Raw genomic sequence first — 26,231 nt, 5'->3', positions numbered from 1 at the left:
GATTCAGTCTCTCTGGAGGTTTCCGGACTCTGTCCGGATAACGCCTCGGTGGTGTCGTAACACTCGGCGGGGTAGTAGGTGCTTCTGGCAAGGTCGATTCGGCTTGAAGGACAGTGTCAGGTTCATCTGATTCCAGTATTACCAGATCGGAGGTAGGTGTTCTGGGTATCTCTGTCTCAACATTAACCGTGTAAGGTGGTGGAGTAGGTTGGCCATTTGTGGCTGACCCTATGATCTGGTCAACATGGCGCCTTATTATACTGTCCCCAATGTCCACCGTATACATCAACGGCCCTAGCCTTTTTCCAATAGTTCCAGGTTGCCATTTCTCGGTACGGTAGTCCCGGGCCAAAACTTGTTGACCTATCTGAAAAGATCTAGTTGGCCTTTCATTCATGCCCTGGAATTGCTGGTTCTCTACGTCCCTTCTGACGTTTGGCTTAAGCAAATCCAGCCGGCATCTTAGTCGTCTATTAAAAAACATCATGGCGGGAGTTTGATTTGTGACCGCATGTGTTGCATTCCTGTACGCCAACAAGAAGCTATCCACCTTATGTTGTAAGTTAATGGCTTCATTACCCATGGCCTTTATGGCCTTCTTGAAGGTCTGGACAAACCTTTCAGCCAATCCATTGGAGGCGGGATGGTATGGAGCTGACGCGTAGTGCTTAACCCCATTGCTCTTTAAGAATTTCTTGAATTCTTCGGACATAAATTGCGGTCCATTATCAGAACAGATCTGTTCCGGCAGCCCATGGTCCTTAACACTGTGATGGTTTTTTCCGTGGTGGTGGTGGACATCTTTATTACCTCCGGCCACTTGGAGTGTGCATCCACCGCTATTAGAAACATTGAGTCCATAAATGGACCAGCAAAGTCGATGTGTACCCTTTGCCAAGGAGATGAGGGCCACTCCCATGGATGCAGAGGAGCCTGTGGTGGCGCGTTTTGGACCTTCTGGCATCCTAGACAGCTCTTAGTGATTTCTTCGATGTCCCCATCAATGCCTGGCCACCACACAAACACTCTTGCTAGGTTCTTCATTTTCACTCCACCCAGATGTCCCTCGTGCAGCTCCTTTAACACCTTCTGTTGAAGTTTGGGTGGAATCACCACTCTAGATCCACACATCAGGGTTCCTCGACACACTGACAGCTGTTCTTTTCTCTGCAAAAATGCTGGCAGTGTTGGTTCGCCCTGTGCTGGCCATCCCTCCACCGTTAAATCATAGACTCGTGAGAGAGTCGGGTCATTTCTTGTTTCGTTTTCGATCATCGAATTTGTTACTGGTAGACATTCCACTATGGATGAGTGGAACATCTCTACCGGGTCCACTGTAGTCGCTTCTTCTACTATCGGCAATGGCAAGCGCGATAACCCATCAGCATTTCCATGCTGTTTGGACCTTTTGTATTCGATGTCATATTGGTGTGCCCCAAGTAACACGGACCACCTCTGTAACCTTTGCGCTGTCATGGTGGAAACGGCCTTGTTAGGGTTGAATATGGACACCAACGGCTGGTGGTCTGTCAGTAATGTGAACTTCTTGCCCTGCAGGTAATGATTGAATTTCTTTACTCCCCACACAAGGCTGAGGGCCTCCCTATCTATTTGAGCATAATTTCGCTCCGCGGAGGTCAATGATCGGGACGCGAATGCCACTGGCCTTTCCGAGCCATTTGGTAACTTGTGTGAAAGTACTGCTCCAATTCCATAGGGGGAAGCATCACAAGCTAGACGAAGAGGTAACGTTGGGTTGAAATGAGCCAACACTTCTTCAGAGGTAATCAACGCCTTGCTTCTGCGAAAGGCCTTTTTACATTCCTCACTCCACTTCCATGGTACTTCTTTCTGCAACAGAGCATTCAGCGGATGCAGCACCGTGGATAGATTCGGCAGAAACTTGTGATAATAATTAATCAACCCCAAGAATGATCTTAACTGTGATACGTTTTCCGGAGCGGGGGCCTTCACGACAGCTTCTATCTTGTCAGGTGACTTGTGCAGCCCCTCTCGGTCAATGACATGACCGCAGTACGAGATCCGTTTTTGGAAGAACTCACATTTCTTGCGATTAACTCGAAGGCCATATTCCTTCAACCTAGTGAGCACCAGTTTCAAATTTGTGAGGTGTTCTTCCTCGTCTTCTCCCGTAATCAGGATATCGTCTAAGTAACACTGCGTGCTTGGAATTCCTTGTAATACCTGCTCCATGGCCCTCTGCCAAATTGCTGGAGCCGAAGCTACCCCAAAAACCAGTCTATTATAACGATACAAGCCTCTGTGTGTGTTGATGGTGAGGTACTGACGCGACTCTTCCTCGACTTCCATTTGTAAGTATGCCTGTGCCAGGTCTATCTTGGTGAAGTGTTTCCCTCCAGCCAACGAAGCAAAGATATCTTCAATCCGCGGAAGCGGGTATTGTACCGTGTGAAGCACCGGATTCACTGTGATCTTGAAGTCTCTGCAGATGCGGACCTTCCCCGGCCCCCCTGGCTTGTTACTTGGTGAAGACTTCATGACGGGAACAATGGGCGTGGCCCACTCACTCCAGTCCACTTTTGACAGTACCCCTGATCGTTCAAGTTCTTCCAGTTCTGCCTCCACAGCAGGTCGTATCGCGTAAGGTACCGATCTGGCTTTGAAAAATTTTGGGCTTGCATGTTCTGCAATCTTAACCTTTGCTTTAATTCCTCGCAGTGTTCCCAGTCCTTGCTGGAATACCTCTTTAGCTTCGTCCAATATTCTGGACAACCGCTCAGGTTTGACATCTTCCTTTCCGGAATCTACCGTCATGGTGTTTAGTGAATGCCAGTCTATCTTTATTTTCCTGATCCACCCCCGTCCCAGAAGTGGTGGACCTCCCTCAGGCAACACATACAGGTCCATCCTTTGGTGATCTTTGTCCTTGTATCTCACCTTGACTTCTATCTTTCCGATGGGGTATACTTTGTGCCCCGTGTATGTCTGCAATACTAGTTCCGTATCCCGTAGGGGACTATGCTTGAATAACTTTTTATAATCATGCTTATTCATGACCGTCAACGCCGATCCGGTGTCCACTTCCATTTTCACTTGGACTTTTGCAATCTGTAGTGTGATCCAGATAGCTTGTCGGTCAGCTTCATTACTCACATTGTGAATTCTCAGACTATCCAGTTCCTTGCAGTTGGAGTGTGAGTCCGAATTCTGTTCTTCCGGACTCTTCCTAGTCACCTCATGTACCTTTCTGTACCTCTTTTGTGGTGACTCATTATTGTTGGTCTTCTTTCCTGACCGGCATACCTTAGCTATGTGACCGAGCTTGCCACATTTCCTACATTCCTGGTTTTTAAACCAGCATTGGTTCTGGTCGTGTGTTGTCTTCCCACAACGATAGCATTTCGTTGTACCCGAAGTAATTTGCTGCACACTGAGTGCCGCTGCCTTTAGCTGCATTTCCGCCGTTCCTTTCGCTGCGGCTTCGTTCGATGCAGCAATAAGGACAGCCTTATCAAGTGTAAGATCGTTCTCTTCGAGCAGTCGTTTTTGGGTTTCTTCCTTCGACATTCCGCACACGAACTTGTCTCGCAATGCCTCTGTCAGATTCCCTCCAAACTGGCAGTGTTTCGCTAGTCTACGCAGTTCGACCAAGTATTCTGCGTTGCTTTCGTCTTTCCTTTGCGTTCTCGCATAGAATTTGAATCGTTCCGCCAACATCAACGGTGTGGGGTTCAAGTGATCCTTCAGAACAGTCACAATATCATCGAAAGTCTGATCCGCCGGTTTAGCTGGTGCTAGTAGATGCTTCAAGAGCCCGTATGTCTTCGCGCCCATCGAGTTTAGCAAGGTTATAGCTTTGTCATCTTCTTCTATTTTATTGGCCTCACAATAGATCTCAATGCGTTCCACATACATGGCCCAGTCTTCTACCTCGGAATTAAAATCGTTGATGTTACCACGCTTAGGCATCTTCCTCTCTTCCTGATAACACCACGAATTATTTCTTTAAATTTTCTTTTATTTTTTTTTCCAAGATGGCGGTTCCCGCGAAAATGGCGGTTTCCCGCGCTTATCTCCTCTCCCCGCCCACTTCAATGGCGGTTTCCCGCTTCTGTCTTCTTCTCCGCCTAATGGCGGCTTCCCGCGTTTCTTCCCTAGCGGGAGGGGTACACTTTCCCCACGGGCGACGGCTGCTGGCTTTCAGGTTCACAGCCTGCGCGTCGGCTTCAGTGCTTTCCCTTTTCTCGGCAGGGCAACCGGCGCTGGGTACACCCCGTTGACGGCGAACAGTTTCAGCCGCTGGGCTGGCTCTCGCTCAGTTCCCCTTGGTCGGCTCTGCCTCTCCCGCTCGCTCGGCTCCCAATCGCGCCTCCCAGCCCTCTCGCAGTCCGGTGCTTCCCTCCCCGGCTGCGGCTGAGTTTTTATATCTTCCCGCGCCTACGCTCCCGGTCGCAGCGCTTCGTGGCTTCGGTCGCTGCCCGGCCTTTTTCGCCGGTCGCGGTCTAGCTGTCTCACGACGCCGTTGCGTCCCCAGCCTGTCTGTACCGCGGCTTCCTTGCTCCACGCTGCCCCAGTCTCAGCGCCTCTGGGCCCGACTTCTGTCCGGCTCCTTTCCCCCTCGACCGTGGTCGAGTGCACCGCCCTTATCCTCCGGTTATTCTTTTTACTTTTCCCTTACTCACAGTCACCGTGGCCGGCCTGCTTCTCGTGCTGATCGGCTCACTCCTCACCGTGGCAGAAGGGACAGTCAGTGCCTGTTGCTGATGGAAGTCTTTGTCTCTGAATTCTTTCTCCTTTCCAGCTCTGCAGACTCGAGTTTTCTCCCAGCAGAATGACGAGGGCGGTTGCCTCTTCTCGACGCTCGTTAACTGCTTCGGAAGTATTGTTGCCGCAGGGTACGATCGGACTCGTCGCCACTGTAAAGTCTGTGGGTTGTTCAGTTAATTAATACACAGACTCCAAGAGTAACTTAAAACAGGACTTTACTATTCGAAGGTCAGGGCGAATCTGCCCAATAAATCCTGACACAGCACTTATATACCGGTGTGGTCACCGTCGGTATTACAGTATACAGAAGCCAACAAAGTAGTGCAACACCTAAAGTAGTTCTCTTAAAGGTGGACGGTTACATACAATAGTTCTCTTAAAGGTAGACTGGTACATACACTACACTTATAGACTAGATCAGTGGTTCTCAAACCTTTTTTGTTGAAGGACTCGTTTTCAAATGGATTAATAATCACGGACCCCCCCCCCCCCCCCGTCTAAATTATAATACTACTAGCTGGAGTACCCGGTGTTGCCGAGGGAACTGAAGAACCCTTTGACATGTTTATAAAACTGTTGGGATTGAAGAACTCTTCCTAAGCACCCAGGAGGTGGTTGTTTAACTTAGTTTTTTGTTAATGGGGATCGACAGTAGCCAAAAATTCAAGTTTTTACAGTTTTCCTTCTATGTCACTTTGGAGGTAGCAAGCAGAATTATAATTTTGCAATGTTATCATTGACAATGTGTCATGATCATATAATTGTGCATTATTGTAAAAAGCAATAAAATTGTTGAAATTTTTAATGAGAGGACCACATTCCGCTTAAAAAAAGACTCAAACAATGATTATGATTTTAAAATGCAATTTTCCACAGCCAACCCAGGAGGAAATTGCATGGCTTCGTTTTTTTAAGAGTTTCCGAGATTAGGCATTTTTATTGAGAAAAAAATCCTTCGCCAAATGCGCCAACTATTTGCATAATACAGCGCTGATGGACAGGTATTGATGGCGGAGTATATTTTCTTTCTCTACGCCCTTCCGATCGTTAATTGGCAGCGCGTAAAATAAAGTGGCGTTGAAGGAATTTTAACCTGAATAAAAAAAAAAACAAATTGGCCTAGTCTCTCGTTTTTAACAGTTTCCCAGAATCGGTATTTTTATTGAGAAAAAATGTCTTCACCAAATGCGCCAACTATTTGCATAATACAACGCTGATGGACAGGTATTGATGGCAGAGTATATTTTCTTTCTCTACGCCCTTCCCATTGTTACTTGGCAGTGCATAAAATATAGTGGCTTTGACGGAATTTTAATCTAAATAAAAATACCAAATTCGGTATAATCTGTATAAATTTTTTTTTCGATTTTTGCAAGCGTGTATCATTGCATAATTGAGGTGGATTAATGTTGCACGTTAACATGATAACAGCATTTTCTTTAAGTTTCAGTTTGTGTGTTGGAAGGCAGGGGTGCTATATTTTCTTCGGGTTTTACAGTTACCTGTTTTCCTTCCCTAATGATGGCATTATTGGAGAGCCCGTTGATATACAACATTTTCTGTTTTTCCTGAGGGTGTTAAAAGAAACAGGTTCCTTGATGCACCAACTCTTGAACAGGCCACGTACAACTGGCCATGTGAAAAACAGGGCGTGAGTAAGTTGATGCCAGCAACCTTCAAAGTCTGCCGCTGTGCCTTGTTGATTGACATTGCAAAAGAAATTGTTACAGGAAACTGTCGCCTTTTAAATTGAAATGGCAAGTCATTTGGTATCATTGGAATTCGAGGAATGAGAACATCCTCATCTCTGGCGCAGCCTGATATGATGGTAGCTTCAATGAGATTTGGCATGAGCTTTTTGACTGCCAGTCTGGTTCCATTGCACAACTTTGGTGGATCAATGTTTCTTAAGAGCATGATGGGGGTGCCCTCCTTCAGTATGAGTTTGTGAGGAGGTGTTCCTGAAGGCTGTAATGAGTTGAGGAACTCAGTGGGGTAGTGTACCCCATCAGCACTGTCACAAACAGTATCAACACTTTTATAAATTCGCTCTTGGCCAGGGAGTTTTTGAAAAAGCAGCATGTTGATGTTGTTGACAGTATCATTCTTGGGTGCAAGTATTGACCGTTCACACAGCCACTTGGGATCTTTGAAGTGATTGAGGAGGTCTGGATACACCTTTGAGATCAACTCATCAACTGTTCTGACTTGACTGCCACAGCCTGGAGGAATTGTGATTTGACCATTGCTGTCAATTGGCAACTTTCCATCTCCCAAATTTAGCAACAGTCGGGTAAAGGATCCTGCCATTTCGTCACCATGCATATGAACACGCATGTTTGTGGTCAAATGGACTGTTTGTACAGCTGGCCACAGATGCGATGCCTTAGACATGCATTGAGTTCATCTGCTGGTGTTCCTCTGGGGACAACTGGCAGGATTTGGCGGAAATCACCTGCCAGCAACAGGGTGATGCCACCCATCAGCCTATTGTTGCCTCTCAGATCTTGAAGAGTTCTGTTGAGTGCTTCAAGTGCCCTCTTGTGGGCCATTGTACACTCATCCCACACAATGAGTCTACACTTTTGAAGCAACTCAGCAGCACCAGTTCCTTTGCTAATGTTACACACTGGGTGTGCTTGGCTTGTCAGATCCAGAGGGAGAGCAAAGGTTGTGTGGGCAGTGCGACCTCCTTGGAGAAGAGTTGCAGTGATTCCTGATGAGGCAACAGCCAGTGCAATGCATCCCTTAGAGCGAACCATGGCCAGTAAAAGATTGATCAGGAATGTCTTTCCTGTTCCACCAGGTGCATCGAGGAAGATAATGCCACCAGCATTGTTTTCCACCATATCCACAACCAACCTGTATGTCTGTCTGTTTCTGGTCTGGAACCAATTTAGGTTCAGTGACGGTGACAAAGGAGGTCAGTTCCTCAACATTGTAGGTGGTTTCCCTGAGTACCTCTGCTGAGACCTGGAGAAGTATTCCTACAGGGAGATGGAAGGTTCAACTCAGTCAGAGACTTGCCAGCCAATGCCAAAGTCTTCTCCTCCAAAAGGATCAATACCTGATTGTACATTGCATCAGTGAAGTTCAACTCCATTGCCGGGTTGGCTCTCCTGAGTTGGTGTAAGATGTCTTCTGTCAGGCTGTCTTAGTGATCTTCCCACAACTGCATCGGGTTGGAAGGGCTGCAGAGGGCAATTATAATGGCAAAGCAATTTCGTAGCCTATTGGGGGAGTAAGACAGAGCAGCTTCTGTCATCGTTGCATGCCAATGAATGTCATCCTCAATGAGTCCTCTCCTGCGGCAAGCTTCTTGAAAGGAGGCACAGAGATGGCCATTGAAATTCTTGAGGTCATTAAATGATGTTGGGCCAGCAACCTCATGGAGGAGTAGACGAAGGTGACAGCACTCTGTTGTTTGGATGGACCGTGTAGACTCTGCCAAGTGCATCAGATGAGTACACCTCTGTATGACCAGGAACTTCCTTCTGACCTGGTCCAGGGCGCCGAGCCCGCCATGTCTTGTTTGGCTGCCAGGTGTAGTACTTGGGCAGCTGATGATACAAAAGTGTCTTGGCAAAGTCAATCGTTTGGCACAACTCAAAGAATGCTGTCAGTTTTGTCTTTGGAGGTTCCTCAGCACGTTGCCTGGCATTTACTGGTCGGAAGAAAACCCTTTGTCCATTTTACAAGTGCACATCCAATTTAGTGACAGTGGGGTAACGCTTGTTGATGTCAAAACCAAAAATTCGCCAGGCTGCCTCATTGCTGCAGATGTAACGGCCCATCAGATGTGTGGCAATCTCATCATTTTGAATTTGCTGTCCAACCCGTTGAAGATCAAAGACAGCTTGGTCACTGCCCTTATGGATGTACTTGCACACATATTTGATAGACTTAACTGAGTGGCAGTACTCCACATTGATGTGACATTTGAAGAGCCTGGATGGGAGTGGACAATAAGGAACAATCCAACGGTTGTCAACTTCCAATGGCTGTCCTTGCTGCCTTGTCTGATTTGACTGACCAGGTTGACCTGACTCACCAGAATGCTGATTTCACATTCTTATTTCAGTGCTGAAACCTCCACTCTCTTTGCCCCTTCTCCTGCACAAAGGATAGCCATCATCCCCATGCTGAGTTTGTTCGCGGAGTGGCTTTGGGTACCCTTTTGTACATTCATTGTTTTTCACGCAGGGAGAAGAAGGGTTGTGTCGCCCACAAGGACCATGAATCATATTTTTTACAACAACATCAAAGAGGATTGGATCCTTGTCCTTATTGGGTAGCTCTGCAGAGATGAAGGACTCAACTTGATTGGGGTGAATCTTTGCCTGAAGCCAGAGTAAAAGATGAACATGAGGAAGTCCTCTCTTCTGCCACTCAATGCTGTATATGTAGCAATGGGGTGCACCAAAAATGTTGCCTACAGTCAGGAGTTTTACCAGTTTTTTAACTTTGAGGTTGAAGACCCGTGCTATGAGGTCATGCCTTTCAGTACCAGCTTTGGGTGGGAACTCCTGCCATTGGGGATTGCAAGTCATGGTGATAAAGAGGTCAGGTCTGCCATAGTTTCTGACATAGGTCATGGCATCCTGTGTGTGCTCATGCATGTACCTAGGACCTTCAACAAAGGTGGATGGTAGGATGACCATTTGACTAATGTCCTCAGTGTTGCCATCTTTGGCCACAGCATCTCGCAAGTGTATATAGTCTGTGACTCTCAACTGATTTTGGTTATTCCAGAACCAATTAAGCTGCTCTCCTTCCATTTTTGCATACATGTCAGTGAGGAATTGGTGGAGAAGTCTTCCACACTTAAACAGGTGGTTTGAACCAGTTTGTCGTTCCATCAGCCTATATGCATAGAATTCCATGGCAGATACCATCTTTTGTCTTTGGGCTGTAGGTGGCACACCAGTTTTGGGGTCAACATGTGGGATCTTGTTATAGGCATCGTATCCATCTTCCCCATGGCAAAACAAAACTGGTTTAACCATTCACAGCCAGATCTGGCTGGACCACATAAAGCACTATTGGGTGCTCTCGTCTGCCAAAACTGCTCACTATTCCAAGATCATCCTGGAATGCAAAGATAACCCAGGGCTTCTTTTCTCTACTGCAAACCGTCTTCTTAAACATCCCTCCACTGTCTCCTCCAACAACAAGTGCAAGAACTCATGGATTTCTTGGTCACTAAGATTGAGACCATCTGATTAGCTGCCTCGGCCACTTCCCTCCCTTCCCCTAGCCTACCGGGCCAAACTTGCTCTAAGGTTTCCCCCTACCCTAGCCCTGATCTCTCATCTTTTTCTAGTTTCTTTCCCATCTCTCCTCATACACTTTCTGAGCTCATCTTGTCCAGGAGTCCCACCTCCTGCCCCCTCAACCCTATTCCTACTAAACTGCTGACCACCCAACTTCCCTTCCTGGCTCCCATGTTAGCTGATATTGTTAACGGTTCTCCTCAGGTACTGTCCCCCTCTCCTTCAAATCTGCTGTCATCACCCCCCTCCTTTATATAAAAAAAAAAAAAACCCTTGACCCTTCTGTCCTTGCAAACTACTGCCCCATCTCCAATCTCCCTTTCCTCTCCAAAGTACTTGAACGTGTTGTCGCCTCCCAAATCTGTGCCCATCTATCCCGGAACTCCATGTTTGAATCCCTCCAATCAGGTTTCCGCCCCGCCACAGTACCGAAACAGCTCTTCTCAAAGTCACAAATGACATCCTATGTGACTGTGACAAAGGTAAACTATCCCTCCTCATCTTTCTCATGTCTGCAGCTTTTGACATGGTTGACTACACCATCCTCCTCTAACATCTCTCCACCGTTGTCCAGCTGGGTGGGACTGCACTCACCTGGTTCCATTCTTATCTGTCTAATTGTAGCCAGAGAATCACCTGCAATGTCTTTTCCCGCTCCCGCACCGTTACCTCTGGCGTCCCCTAAGTGTCTATCCTTGGCGCCCTCCTATTTCTCATCTACATGTTGCCCCTTGGCGACATCATCCGAAAACACAGCGTCAGTTTCCACATGTACACTGATGACACCCAGCTGTACCTCACCAGCAACTCGATCCCTCTACTGTATCTAAATTGTCAGACTGCTTTTCCGACATCCAGTACTGGACGAGCAGAAATTTCCTCCAACTAAATATGGGGAAGACTGAAGCCATTGTCTTTGGTCCTCGCCACAAACTCCATTCCCTAGCCAACAATTCCATCTTTCTCCCTGGCAACCTGTTGATGCTGAACCAGACTGTTCGCAACCTTGGTGTCATATTTGAACCCGAGATGAGCTTCCGACCACATATCCACGCCATCACTAAGACCGCCTATCTCCACCTCCGTATCATCGCCTGACTCCACCCCTGCCTCAGCTCATCTGCTGCTGAAACCCTCATCCATGCCTTTGTCACCTCTAGACTTGACTATTTCAATGCACTCCTGGCCGGCCTCCCCGTTCTACCCTTCATAAACTTGAGCTCATCCTAAACTCTGCTGCCCATGTCCTGACGCGCACCAAGCCCTGTTCACCCATCACCCCGCGTTCACCTACCCACATCAGCTTCCACTTAAGCAACGCCTCAATTTTAAAATTCTCATCCTTGTTTTCAAATCCTGCCATGTCCTCACCCCTCAATAGCTCTGTAATCTCCTCCAGCCCCACAACCCTCAGATATCTACGTTCCTCTAATTCTGGCCTCTTGAACATCCCTGATTTCAATTGCTCCACCATTGGCTGCATGCCTGCAAGGCCCCAAGTTCTGGAATTCCCTCCCTAAACCTTTCTGCCTCTACCTCTCCTCCTTTAAGACGCTCCTTAAAGCCGCCTACTTTGACCAAGCTTTTGGTCATCTGCCCTAATATCCCCTTTTGTGACTCGGTGTCAAATTGTGTTTGATAACTGTTCCTGTGAAGCACCTTAGGACGTTTTACTACATTAAAGGTGCTATATAAATACAAGTTGTTGTTGTTGTAAATTATAGAAATCTCCACTTCATTGAAATCCTTAGGCCCATGTTCCCCCTAAAGTGTGCAGCCCTGCACTGATCCAGAGGTCCGCGCGGGCCAGTCACCAGCTGTTCGCACTGGTAAAGATACTGCACGTGCGTGACTGCACAGCCCATTTAAAGGGTCCATGCACGAAAAAAAAATGAAGGGAACATTGCTTAGGCCCCCTTCTGAAAACCTTATAACGCAGAATGCTGGGCCTAACGGGCTGCCACAGCATTCAATTAGGACAAAAAGTGGAAAATGCAAGAGGTTGTGTTTCCCTCACTGGCGTTTTTGGCTGCCCAGGTCCACTCATTGGGGAATGGAGGAGGCGGTGATGTGGCAGAGCTGATCCCCGACAAGTTTCTGCTCACATCCGCTCCAGATCTGCTGAAAAATTGGTGTGGGATGTCCTGAATGTCTAGGCCAATATTGAATTTTTAAACAGAACAATTGTTTGAAAAACAAGTAGGAGTGGTGGAGTAGGTTAGTAGATTCAGAGAGCATCTTAGCAACAGTGAGAGCAATATGGTAGAATTTAAGGTTAGGCTTATGATGTATAAGAGAATGATTATAAAGAAGTACTCATCTTTAGAATGGCAGATTTTATGGGAATGAAGGGTGAGCTATGGAAACTGAACTGAATAGCAGTGTATCAGGGGTAGAAAACATGGAAGAAAAGTATTTCCAAACATGATACGCTGTATACAGAGTGCATAACAGATACATACCATAAGGGAAGAGGGATATTAAAGGAATAAAAACTGATATGGGCATTAATGGAAGTAATGCCAGGGATAATGGATAATAAAAGTGTTCCTAAAGTATAAAGCTACGGGTAGCATAGTGGACCAAGGCAAATATAAAACGAAGGTAAAGTAGCTTAAGATACTAGTCAGGAGAGGTAATATAAGAAGGATTAACATTACATCGAATATTAAGAGAAATCTCAAACATGTCTAGAAATATATTTAAAAGATCCCAAGAGCGACATGATATCAAGTTAAAGGGATAGCAAATATACTAAATTAATTCTTCTTCTATGTGTTCTTGGGGGAGACTATGGGCAGTCTATCCAGCACAGTTGAAATTCCAGGCGTGGGGATGGAGGTGGGATGGTTTCAGAGGAAGTACTAAATGACATAGAAATTTCAGATAAGTTGGTTACTGATAGGCTAACAAAGTTAAAGCTACCAGAATCGAATGGGTTTCATATAAGGGTACTTAACAAATTGGCTAGCAGACTCAATCAGGTCTTTGCCAGTATCTTCAGGGAATTTTTAGAAACAGGCAGTGCCTAAGGGCTGGAGAGTAACTAACAATAAGAGCATTAACTTGCATTTATATAGTGCTATTACCGTAGAAAAACGTGCAAGACACTTCACAGAAGCATAATCAGACAAAAATCGACAATGAAGCAAAGAAGGGTGGGTTGACTATAAGTGTGGTCAAAGAGGTGGGTTTTAAGGATGGTCTTAAAGGAAGTGAGGGAGGTGAAGAGCTAGCGAGATTTTGGGAGGAAATTCCAGAGTGTAGGGCCTCGATAGCTGAAGGCACAGCCGCCAATGGTGGGGCAAAGGAATTCTGGGATGCACAGGAGGCCAGAGTTGGAGGAAAGCAAAGTTCTGGGAGGGCTGTAGGGCTGGAGGAGGAAGGGAAGAGTCCATAAAGGGATTTGAACACGCATGAGAATTTTAAATCTGAGGCATTGGGAGCCAATGTAGGTCGGCAAGCATAAAGGAGATGGGTGAGTGAGACTTGGTGTGAGATAGGATATGAGCAGCAAGAGTTTTGGACAAGCAGAAGTTTATGGAGGGTGGAGGATGGGAGGATGGCCAGCAGAGCATTGGAGTAGTCAATTCTGAATAACAATCTTTAAAAAGGGGCATAGGGGCAACCCAGGAAAATACAGGACAGTGAATCTAACTGCTGTTGTGGGTAAAATATTAGAATGCATCCTGAAAAGAGAAAATGCTCTCCTCTCTCTCTCTCTCTCTCCTTCCCCCTCTCTCTCTCTCTCTCTCTCTCTCTCTCTCTCTCTCCTTTCTCTCTCTCTCTCTCTCTCTCTCTCTCCTTCCCCCTCTCTCTCTCCTTCCCCCTCTCTCTCTCTCTCCCTCCTTCCCCCTCTCTCTCTCTCCCTCCTTCCCCCTCTCTCTCTCTCTCCTTCCCCCTCTCTCTCTCTCTCCTTCCCCCTCTCTCTCTCTCTCCTTCCCCCTCTCTCTCTCTCTCTCTCCTTCCCCCTCTCTCTCTCCTTCCCCCTCTCTCTCTCTCTCTCTCTCTCTCTCTCCTTCCCCCTCTCCTTCCCCCCTCTCTCTCTCTCTCTCTCTCTCTCTCCTTCTCTCTCTCTCTCTCTCTCTCTCTCTCCTTCTCTCTCTCTCTCTCTCTCTCCTTCCCTCTCTCTCTCTCCTTCCCTCTCTCTCTCTCCTTCCTCTCTCTCTCTCTCTCTCTCTCTCTCCTTCCCCTCTCTCTCTCTCCTTCCCCTCTCTCTCTCTCTCTCTCTCTCTCTCTCTCTCTCTCTCCTTCCCTCTCTCTCTCTCTCTCTCTCTCTCTCTCTCTCCTCTCTCTCTCTCTCTCCTCTCCTCTCTCTCTCTCTCTCTCTCCTTCTCTCTCTCTCTCTCTCTCTCTCTCTCTCTCCTTACCTCTCTCTCTCTCTCTCTCTCTCCTTCCCCCTCTCTCTTTCCCTCTCTCTCTCTCTCTCTCTCTTTCCCTCCACCTCCTGGGTGCTTAGGAAGAGTTCTTCAATCCCAACAGTTTCATAAACAGTTTTACAAACATGGCAGAGGTTTCTTCATTTCCCTCGGCAACGCCGGGTACTCCAGCTAGTATAAACTAAATGGCTATAGGCAGCAAGACATAACACAGGAGAGGGACCTGGAGATATTGGAGAGGGGAAGTATTGATGTTTTCAAGATTCTTAAGGGAATAGGCTACTTGAACCCTGATAATGGCCCAGATTTTATTGTCAAAATAACGGGGAGACGAATGGCTCTCGCCATTATCTATGCATAAGTGGTACAGCAACTTCAGACAAGGCACAGATGCATGGTTAAATGCCAGTATTCTAAATTTGCTGTCTGAGTTGAGCTGCTCCGCCGTTAGCTTTGCAAAAATGACGGCACAGAAATTCGGGTCTCCACGGGTGAGTGCGCATGGGGTACTCACCCGTAAGCCCAATGGAAGTGCCAGTTTCCTGCATGCACTGCGCATGCGCGGGAAACCGGCACTTCCGATCTCCTGAACGAAGGGGTTCAGAGGTCGAACGCGTGCGCGGGAGAGGCTGCGCGTGCGCATCGAACTTCATTTTTTTTTGGAGGTTTTCCCAGGTGGGTAAGTCTGCAGAAGTTAGACATGTAAAAAGCAGGCATAAGGCCTGCTTTTTACAAGGTAAGTGGTGAATTAATTAAAATTAAAACATTTTTTCCACAGGTTTATTATTTTTAAATACTTTAAAGCAAGGTAAGTTTATTTTTAGCCCCGTTAGAAAATAAAATTATTTTTTTTCAAAAATTTTAATTATTGTTTAAAATAGTTATTTCATGTAATTTATAGTTTATTTAAAAATGTGATTTAAAAAAAAAATTATTTGAAGATTTAGTGCTGTTTTGGGGCTGTAGTATTTATAAGTCTTGACAGCTCTTCCTGTCAATCTTATGAATGGAGCATTCCCTGCTCCGATTGGCTCCCCATGACCCACGTGATCCCAGGGGATGCATCGAACTAACTGCGCCCCTGGGATACGCAAGCACTGCGCGCCGGCAGCTGGACCAGGCCCCGGATCGGAATTCCACGGGGGCCCACAGCTCAACAGCTGGCGCGCAAGGTAAGTGCAGATCGGAGGCTTGCACCCGCGGGAAGCCCCCGACCCGAATTTCTGGGTCTGCCTCACCATTGAAATATGTTGAATGTTGTGAAGTTGCTGTATTTGCGCGGTAGATACGAACTAAGCTCACCACAGAAAGTTAAGTCTTGTCATTACAACCATAAGTACCCTTTTAATGGCATGATAATTGTTAATTGTTGTGTCAGTACCTTTCTACCTAGACACAATTTAGGACTCAGAACTCAGAGATTCAAACATGAAGTGCTTTATTCAGGAAGGAAAGGAAGTTCTGGAAAGTTCCAAACAAAGAGAGCTAAACTTAACCAAGAGAACACCCAACCATTTATCTGCTGTGACAGCACCACCACAGGTGGGAGGAGAACACACAATACATAACATATTCCTCCCCTCTTAAATGAAAGGTCCACATTATTCCTCAACAGGTAAGTTACTTTCAATGCACTCACTAACCAAGGGTAGAGGTAGACTGCCTCAAACCCTGACTTTACCCTGGGGTTTATTCTGCCCCAGTCTTGTGGGTAAGTCACTAAGCCTACAGATCCAAGTGTCTTAGAGGCCGCCGCTCCCTGACAGGATACCGGCGGTCATCGCTGGCTTCCACAGCAGTAGGCATTGACACAGGCCTGGATAGAGAAGGTGCCTGTGTCAGTCGAAAGTCAGGAGTTTGCACAGGTGGAACAGTTTCTATGACTTCCTGTGTTGGAGAAGAGCACTGTGGCAAAGGATGCTGGTTTGCGGTATCATCCGTAAACAGTTCAGGCCAACCAGCCGTTGGAGCCTCTGTGGCTGTCTCTGCTCCTAGCAACAGTTGATCTGTGTGTCTTCTCCAGGCGACGTCCTCGGCAGTCTCAACCGTGTAAGACACAGGGCCTGTCTGCGCGATCACCGTAGCAGGAACCCATTTCGGTCCAGTGTTGTAGTTTCGAGCTAGGACGTGCTCTCCAGGGTGAAACCGTCTCTCCTTGGCTCTTTTCTCTCTCTTTTCAACTTGAGCTTGTTGTTGACAATGGACAACCTGTTCTGCCCTTGGAGGTTTGAGTAAGTCAAAACTTGTCCGCAACTGCCTCTTCATCATGAGCGAAGCGGGGAAGTTTTGGTTGTGGCATGCAGCTCGTTCCTGTAGGACAACAGGAAGCTGTTCAGACATTGGTGGATGGAGCCCTGACCTTGCGATGCCTTCAAGGCGTGCTTCAAAGTTTGCACGAACCTTTCTGCCAGGCCATTAGTAGAGGGATGATAGGGCGCAGACCTGATGTGTTGGACAGCATTCACATGCAGGAAGATTGCAAACTCCTGTGATACAAATTGTGGACCGTTGTCACTTGCGAGTTGTTCCGGTGAGCCATAACGGCTGAACATCTCACCAAGTTTCTCAATTGTTTTCTCTGCCGTGGTAGACCTCATCACAGCGACTCCCGGCCACTTGCTACGAGCGTCCACAACCACCATAAACATCTTCCCTTCGAAAGGACCGGCGAAGTCCACATGTACTCGCTGCCACACTTCTTCAGGCCAATCCCAGGGGTGTAGGGTTGCCAGCTGTGGAACATTCCGGACCCTTTGACATGGGGAACATGTTTTGGCTTTCTCCTCAATATTTCCATCAAGACCTGGCCACCAGAAGTAGCTTCTTGCCATTCCCTTCATCCGAACCATCCCACTGTGGCCTGTATGAAGTTGTTGCAGTATAGGTTCCCTCAAAGGTGGCGGAATGATGACACGGCGTCCCCAAAGAAGCCAACCTGCCTGGATGGAGAGCTCATTTCTTTTTGAAACGTAAGGGTTCAAACTAGGAGAATCTCCTATAGCTCTCCCTCGAATGACATTGTCCATTACCTCAGACAGGACTGGATCGTTGCGGGTGTACCTTTGCACCTGAACTGCCGTGACAGGTGCTCCCTCCACTTGTCTAAAGTAGAAGATGTCTATCTGACGAGGCTCTGGGGGGAGTAACAGGCAAGGGTAGCCTCGAGAGACCGACTGCGTTGCCGTGCAAGTCTGATTTGCGATATTTGATGTCGTATGTGTGTCCTGACAACAGTAAAGCCCACCTTTGCATCCTGCTTGCAGCAAGAGACGGAATTCCGGTGTGGGGCCCGAAGATTGAAGTCAATGGATGGTGGTCCGTCAGGAGTGTGAACCTTCTCCCAAACAGGTACTGATGAAATTTTCGAATTTCAGAAACGATTCCCAAGGCCTCGCGCTCAATCTGTGCATAGTTACTCTCGGCCTTGTTCAAGGTGCGTGATGCGAAGGAGATAGGTTTCTCTTCACCAGAAGGCATGATGTTGGATATGACTGCTCCCACACCATATGGTGACTCATCACATGCTAGCTGCACAGGTAGCTTTGGGTCGAAGTGTGTCAGGACCTCCGATTTCAGCAATGCTTTCTTTGCTTGGGCGAAAGCTTCGTTGCACAGTTCAGTCCATTTCCATGTTTTGCCTTGACATAGCAACTGATGTAACGGCTTCAGCAATGTTGCTAAGTCTGGAATAAACTTCCCATAGTAGTTAAGTAGCCCCAGAAATGAACGTAACTGGCTCACATTCTGGGGTGCTGGGGCCTCCACGATCACCTTGACCTTTGACGGCGCCTTATGCAGGCCAGTAGCATCAATCACATGCCCCAGGTACTCAACTGAAGACTGAAAGAATTCACATTTGTCTTTACAAACTCTGAGTCCGTACTCTTTCAGTCGTTGTAGTGTCGCATCCAAGTTCAGAAGATGATCCTCATTTGTCCCAGTGACAAGGATGTCGTCCAGGTAGCACTGGACTCCTGGCAGTCCACTCAAAATCTGATCCATTGCCCTTTGGAATAGAGCAGGGGCCGATGTAATTCCAAACGGAAGGCGGCAGTACCTGTATAGCCCCTTGTGTGTCACAATTGTCAGCAGCTCCTTTGATTTGTCATCGACATGCATTTGTAGATAAGCCTGGCATAAGTCTATTTTGCTGAACTTTTGCCCTCTGGCCAGGCCCGTAAAAAGATCATCAATGAGGGGAAGAGGGTACTGTTCTGCAGACAGCACCGGGTTAATAGTCACTTTAAAATCCACGCAGATTTGAAGAGATCCATCCTTTTTCAGGACAGGAACAATGGGTGTGGCCCATTTGCTCATGCTCACAGGCTCCAGGACTCCATTCTCGACTAAGGCCTCCAAGTTAGCCTCAACTTTTGGCCTAATTGCATAGGGTACAGGTCGGGCTTTGTGAAACTTCGGCTTGCTGTCAGGTTTAATGTCCAGTCTCCCGTTGATCTTTTTCATACTCCCAAGTTCCCCATTGAAGAGTTCTGCATGTTTGTTTAACACTGCAGTCAGACCTGACTCCCCTTTTGACATCATGCGGACTGCAGGCCAGTCCAGCGTGATTTTCTCTAGCCACGCACGTCCCAGTAGCGATGGGTAATTTCCCTTTACCACATATAGTGGCAGTTTCGCAGTCTGTCCGTTCAATTTAACTGTCACCTCAATGGCACCTCTCATGGCCACAGGTTCGCCGGTATACGTCTTTAGCACAATGTTTGTTGGCTGAAGGGTAAGATGCTTTAGCATTTTGTTGTAGACAGTGTCTGAAACAAGGGACACAGCCGTGCCTGTGTCCACCTCCATCTGCACTGATTGTCCCTCCACCAGTGGTGATACCCAGTAGCCATTTGAACCACCTGCAACCGTCAGTATGTGCACCTCTTCCTCCTCAGAGTTGTCGCTCCCCTCTGTTTTGCTTGTTCCATCATACTGCACTGAATGAACACTCCTTTTCCTCTCTTGTCCAAATACAGACATTTTGCTTTCATGCTTCCCAGCTCTGTCTGTTCTTGTTTTACCTCTACAGGCGCGTTCAATGTGACCCTTTTTGTCACAATTTCGGCATTCCAGCTCCGTACACCAGAAGTCATTAGCGTGAGGGCCCATTTTCCCACAACGGTAACATGTGCTGTTCCGCGCATCTTTAGGCTCAGACGACACCTTGTGAACTCTCCCTGTTGAACTCAACTGGTGAGCCTCCTTTTCCGCCATCTTCATGGAGACACTAACTTCAATGGCCTTTTCAAGAGTAAGGTTGTCCTCAGTAAGAAGGTGCTTCTGTGTGGCTGCATTTTGCAGACCACACACGAGTCTGTCTCTAATGGTGTCCTTCAGCACCTCCTTGAACTCAGTGTTCTGACAACCTTTTTAAAGCAGCAATAAACATAGTCACTGATTCCCCCTCCTCTTGATTCCGTTTGTGAAATCTAAATCTCTCAGCAATAACCAGAGGTTTTGGTGAAAAATGTGCTCCAAGAATTTCCACTAGTTGTTTATATGTTTTAGTTCCTGGCTTATCTGGCTGCACGAGGCTGCGAAGTAAATTGAATGTCTTCAGCCCCATTACACTCAAAAAGGTAGGCACGACCTTTTCGTTTGCCACCGCATTCGCCAATACAAAATAGTCAAAACGTTCCGTATATGCGCTTCATTGCTCCACATTTTCATCAAAATCACCGATGTTTCCTAATACAGTAGCCATCTCACGTTTCAAATTAAAATTTCTGTTTACTCACTGCTGTAACGTTAATGTGATGCTGCAATCTCTGTTCCGAGTGTTTTGTAGTCGAAAACCAGAAAGTTCCCACAACGCAGATTCATCCGATCCTCGTCGCCACTTGTTGTGTCGGTATCTTTCTACCTAGACACAATTTAGGACTCAGAACTCAGAGATTCAAACATGAAGTGCTTTATTCAGGAAGGAAAGGAAGTTCTGGAAAGTTCCGAACAAAGAGAGCTAAACTTAACTAAGAGAACCCCGAACCATTTATCTGCTGTGACAGCGCCACCACAGGTGGGAGGAGAACACACAATACATAACATTAATTACTGTCAATCAACCTCTCTGGCACTGAAAATTAACTATTACAAGTATGGAGTCTCATTCCTTCAGGTTTTAATTGTTGGAGATTTTTTTAATGTCAAATTTAAAATGTTTACTTTTTCCTTTCTGTTTTTTCACTCTTAATCCAATCTTTCTTTCCCCCTCATTATTTATCTTTCTGTACCTGATTTGACATTAAATTCACCCACGCTACTGCCTTACTCAATCCTTTAATCTGATTGGTTAAGAAGATACACAGTTGGTTGCCCAGTTCACTCAGGTCCCGGAAGCCCTGTTTATCTCGCCGTTATCAGTTAGTACTTTCGGCAACTTGCCACGCAAATTTTTTTTTTAAACCTAAATGTGCAGAGTCTAACTAACGCCAGATGCCCTGCTACAGCAAAATCTGGGCCATTATGTTTGAGATTACTACAGACTTTAGAATCAGGGAACAGGGGCTCAAGGCTAGAAGAGGGAAGCTGCGCAGATAATTTAGATTTAAGTACCTTGCTCAGAGGGTGGTGAATGTGTGAAGTATACTGTTTGGGAAGGCAGTGAAGGCTGATTAGAGTGGAGAAAGTTGAGGGAGAATTGGATAGAGTAGACGGTTTAAAGATATTCCTGTTTGGAACTGGCCAGATGAACTGCAGAAAATGTTCTAGACCCGTACTCTTCTATGTTCAGATGCATCTATAATAACCTACATACTTTCTGGATTCAAAGATAGTTACTACTTAATTTTTAATTTAGCTACTGTGTAACTTTTAAACTTTAGATATGTTTTTGATATATAAAGCAGATTAATACATTGCATGTGGACTGGTAATGACCCGAGTTAGAACTTCAGCTTTATCTGACACTTAAGCTCTCCTATTTTCCATGCTGTGAATTGTTAATCTTCCCTCTTGGCGTCATCAGAGTCAAGCTTCCTGTTTGACAGAAGGAGGGAAAATCATCAGGGGATTCAATTTGGGTCGGACTGTGGCATTTCTAACTAGCGGGTCACAGAGTATCACTACTATATATCATGGAGTAGTCAAGGTGAATGACGTGAAATGTAATGTAGGGGAGGATTTTTTATTGGGGGTTGGGAGTGGAAGTGGAGAGGTAATTGTTACTATGTGACTTTTCCATATCTGGAAACAAATATTATTTACATTCTATGTCATTTCAAATATTTATCCTTCACATTTGTATACTTCACTAATAAATTCAATTGGCTTTCTTCAATTTAGCAATGGGAAAAGTGTGTGTGGGGTGAGTGAATTTCATTTAAGGACTATTTTGAATTGGGAGCGACTTCAGTGCATTTGTGTTAAATGCCAAGTTTAATTTGCAAAGATAAGCTCACCATTCTGTTTCTATTTCTTAACTCCCAAAGCATTTGCAAACTATTCATTGAGTGTTATTACATGCATGCAGGCATTGAATGCTTTTTATTGTCTTGATTAAACTTCACACTAAAATAAGACCATGCAAACTTGATTTATTCAGTAAATGTAGTGTCTGAGCTAGGATTCTATTTTTCTGGTAGCCATGATGTACGGAGGTTAATAAAACTGAGGGAAAATTCCAGTCTTAATTTTACGACTGATGGATGATGTAATTGAAAGATTAATGCTAGCATATGGAGGGCATCTGCAGGCAGAAATATAGTATAAGGACTCAAGATTGTATAGTGGAATGGAAAGCTACTGTAGCTTAGATATTCTATCTATGGTTTAAATATTAATCATCTAGTAAGATAGTTTTAATATGAATGTTTGGCATCTTAAAATTTGATGTAAATGTGGCACAAGTTTAATTAGTATTTTATTAAATATATATGAAAGATATGTAGTTCAATTTAACACAAACATGTCAAGCAGCAATTTAATAGTATGTTAAGCTATACCATTGAAATCTGTATTATATTTAGATTTATTTAAAGATACAGCCATGTGTATCTTGTAAAGACAGCTAAAATTTTGCGACATAGGGCATAGTCAGGTTAAGAAACAACAACAACTTGCATTTATTTAGTGTCTTTCACGTAGAAACAACATCCCAAGGTGCTTCGCAGGGCGTGTGGAAAAAAAATGGATGCTGACCAAAGAAAGAAATATTAGGAGGTGTGACCAAAAGCTTGGTCAAAGAGTTGGTTTTAAAGAGAGTCTTAAAAGGTGGAGAGGTCTAGGAGTTCGGAGGTTAAATTCCAGAGCAATTGAAGACATAGCTGCCAATGGTGTGGCGAAAGAAGATACAGTAATAATAAATCCTATTTTAAAGGGGAATGTTGCTGCACTGTGAAGCTTTTGTATAGATTAAGCTCCTGAAAGAGCTGGGGACAACCGAATCTGTGATACTGTTTCAGGGATAAAGTTGCATATTCACAGGTGCTGTATCTACTGCAGCAAATATTTTGGAATTTGTTTTAGCATGTTTTGGTAAAAGTTTATGTTCCTTAAAGTTAGGAATGTTAGTGCTAAGAAATGTTGTACTGCTTCACTCTAGGCCCCAGAATCAGTATCGGGCACTGCCAGGTCAGATGCGGAGGAAAGCTCCCTCTGTTCAGCCCCAACCTCAGAGGAGCACCCGCACCACTTCACCACTTCACCCTTCAACCATCTTTGTGGACTGTCTGAATGATATTGCCAATTTGTAATAGGCTATGGGCAATAGTGACCTAAGGACCAGTGCCCACTGGAAAATGAATTGAGACATTCACGTAGGACCCTTTTAAGCCAATAGAGAAAGGATACTTTATGTTCATTAGTCTTGGGTTCCAGAGATGAAAGGACAGTGAGTTTTTCAGTTAACTAGCAGCAGACACAATCAATGAGACAAGATATCATTGGCCATGTCATTTTGTAGCCTTCTATTTACAAACCTGATAGGGTGCTTTGCAATATACTTTATCAGATGATATCTCTGTAAAGTATACATGTGCACTGTCCAACCCTGTCAACTGAGGAAGGTAGGATGGATGATGCGTGAAGGGGATAGGAGGGGGAATTTAAAAAAAATTACACCAACAAATTCTTTCAAAAATAGTTTAAACATTGTAAATGGAAGAAGTTGTTAGGAAAATAATAGGTTTGAAAGAGCAGTAATGGGTATTCATTTGTATTGAAATTCACAGGAGACATTCTGCAAGAACAGTATTGACCAATAGAAATCATTGACTACCCACAGGCGTGGCTATGGCAACACTGTTTTAGTTACATGCGCTATTATTAGAAAACACCTTGCACACAATAAAGATAAATGTATGTCACCTGTATATTTACTTATCTTCATTTCTTCATCATGACATTTCTTCATCGTGATATTTCTCAAGAGAAGCCTTTAATACTGACTGTGTGGTGGATCAGTAAGTTCCACACATGAAGCAGAAACATTGTACATACTTGGTCAACATTCGGGTGGGTTGCTGTCGAGGGCAGGTAAGTAGTAATAATATGTATACAGTAAGTAAAAATGAAAACTATTCGGCACTGTGTAAAGATGATAGAGTGACTTGGAACTGGGGACAGTTTGATACTCTACTATTTCAGCTGTACTGGAGAGAATTACACTGTTATGGTGACCTTGAATACTGATGGTTTAAGTAAATCCTTCCAAGAAACAATATGGCTGGGGATTTAAGATTTTCGGTCAAATTACTACGAATGGGCGGACAACTTAGCACAAAACCACAGAATGAATTTACTGTTCTGTAACTGGTCTGAAGGACATTTTGTTATTGTTTAGTGTAAATGCTGTACTTGTTTAAAATGTTTTTTTTTAAAAGCAAAAAAGAGAGTGTTTTGGCATCAAAACTTGAGTATTAAATCTAGTGATATCCAGGAATGGCTCATTGTAAATACAGCAGTAATGTTGTATTCTGTGTGATAGTACAAAATTTCATCCAATGTACATTTTACTGTAGTTGATATGTAATTATTCATTCATAAATTTGTCATTACAGCCATCGATACTTCATTATTGATATTTTCGCATTTTATCGACACACTGACCAGTGGCACCTGCATTGAGAACTGTTGTCGGCAACAACAAAAAACGACATTAAACTGGATTAAATCATTTGTAGCTAAGTTTATCACTGGATTTTTCAACTGGTGTCCATTGCTGTCAGCAGTAAATCTGGACACAAGGAAAATTTAATTAAATTAAGAGTTCCAAATGGCACCGCCAACAGAAATTGCAAATTTCCAACAACTTCAAAGTGGCGTTAAAGTCTTCAATGTGAACTTTGTTCTTTTTCACATTAATAACCTTGTTAATTAAAGCCTATGTGCAGTGTTACTTGCTCCACTGTTGCTACCCTTTTTTTATATACAGGAAACTCTTTATTATCCGGCACCAACGGGATCGGCGTGGTGCCAGTTTATCAAAAAGTCCGGATTACAGAGAGATATAGTTAAAAGGTACGAGAGCTCCGTACACAGCAACAAATCCAGGCTTCCCTGTTGCTTAGCAACATGTGCAGTAACTCCGGCCGCAGACCAAGCGTCCCTGTTGCTTAGCAACAAGTGCACGAACCCCAGTTACACAGCCACAGATCCAGGAACTGCCACTAATATGAAGTAAAACTTACCTGAACCTACTCCTGCATTTTGCCGGTTAACAGAGATTTCCAGTTATTTAGGTGCCGGTTAAGAGAGTTTCCTGTATACTCCCAATTGTTTACTCCTATTTGAACAGGAGTTAAAACCACAGGAGTATAGCATGGTGGGCAATTTTCAGCATGTGCAGTGTTGCTTACATTTGTTTATAGTGCATGGATACAGGTGCAGAGGGCTGAAAGGGAGTGCAGAATACATATCCTCATTGCACCTGGCATTAGAGACCCACAGGAGTGTGTCAATTATCTTGGGACTAACTTCTTGGATATAATTGCAGAGCATTTCATACACTGCCTATGATTGACCATGGAATGGTCACTGAGTTGTATTATTTCTTGCCACCTAACCTACAGGGGCAGTCCACAGCGACCACAGCTATTGTTTGGCTCTTAAAGTGACCACAACTGTCAATTTTTTATGATTCTAGCTCCTTCTGAGCTACCACAAGGGACTTCACAGCAGTGATATGTCCAGAGTGTCACAGCAGGGTGCATACCTCAGCAGAGCTACTATGTGCACTTTGGCATCCACCTAATGCAGCAGAGATACAGGTAGTGTTGGAAACATATAGACAATATATAGACAAAGGCTGCTGTCCTTTACCTATATGCCAAAAATGAGCTTGAAACACTTGGAGATTTATTAAGGATTAAATGCACAAACATACTCATAGCCAACATAGAGATTACAAAAGATGCTTGCTGCAGAAGAATGCATGTTACAGCCACAAATTTCCGTTCTCTCTCCTTTTTCCGATTTCTTCCAATCTCGCATCAGAATTGTCTCACTTTTAAGCTCGGCTATAAGGCCATTATTACATCACCTTTGTTTTACATTTGGTATTATTAGCTCAACATAGCAAAGACAACAGAAGGCTCTACTGCAAAGTTTCAGGACATAATATAAATTACCGTATCTATTTACATGTACAGAATAAACGTATAGATGTCTCCATGAGAAGATTAGAATTATCCAAGGCTATTTTATATGACGACAGTTACAGCCTTACAGATCTGTTGACATTCTACAGATATTGCTTGTCAGCTACATTTGCAGGTTTTTAGTTTTATGTTTTTCACTATAGAGCTAACTAACATAAAATGAAACCTAATATGAATGGATTATTTTACTATCTCTCGATCTTGATCTCTAACAGTAATAAGTCTTCTTTGAT

At 44.9% G+C, this 26,231-nt stretch overlaps 1 protein-coding gene across 5 annotated transcripts in view; it reads left to right on the top strand.

Annotated features, from left to right (window-relative positions):
* ccdc181 (coiled-coil domain containing 181) overlaps window positions 1-26,231 on the top strand; it is a 62,680-nt gene that overhangs the window by 17,574 nt on the left and 18,875 nt on the right. Inside the window, exon 1 of one of the 5 annotated variants that reach the window (XM_086006733.1) lies at window positions 22,912-26,113. The exons of the other annotated variants lie outside the window; for them this stretch is intronic. The gene's annotated coding sequence lies outside the window, so the exon portion shown is untranslated. Of the gene's footprint in view, window positions 1-22,911; window positions 26,114-26,231 lie in introns of those variants that run through there. 5 annotated transcript variants of the gene reach the window in all.

Source organism: Somniosus microcephalus, chromosome 14 (genome assembly GCF_052327205.1).
Source record: "Somniosus microcephalus isolate GS21.2 chromosome 14, FLI_Smic_1.0, whole genome shotgun sequence".
NCBI classification, from domain to species: Eukaryota; Metazoa; Chordata; class Chondrichthyes; order Squaliformes; family Somniosidae; genus Somniosus; species Somniosus microcephalus.
This window is presented reverse-complemented; position numbering and strand designations above follow the sequence as displayed.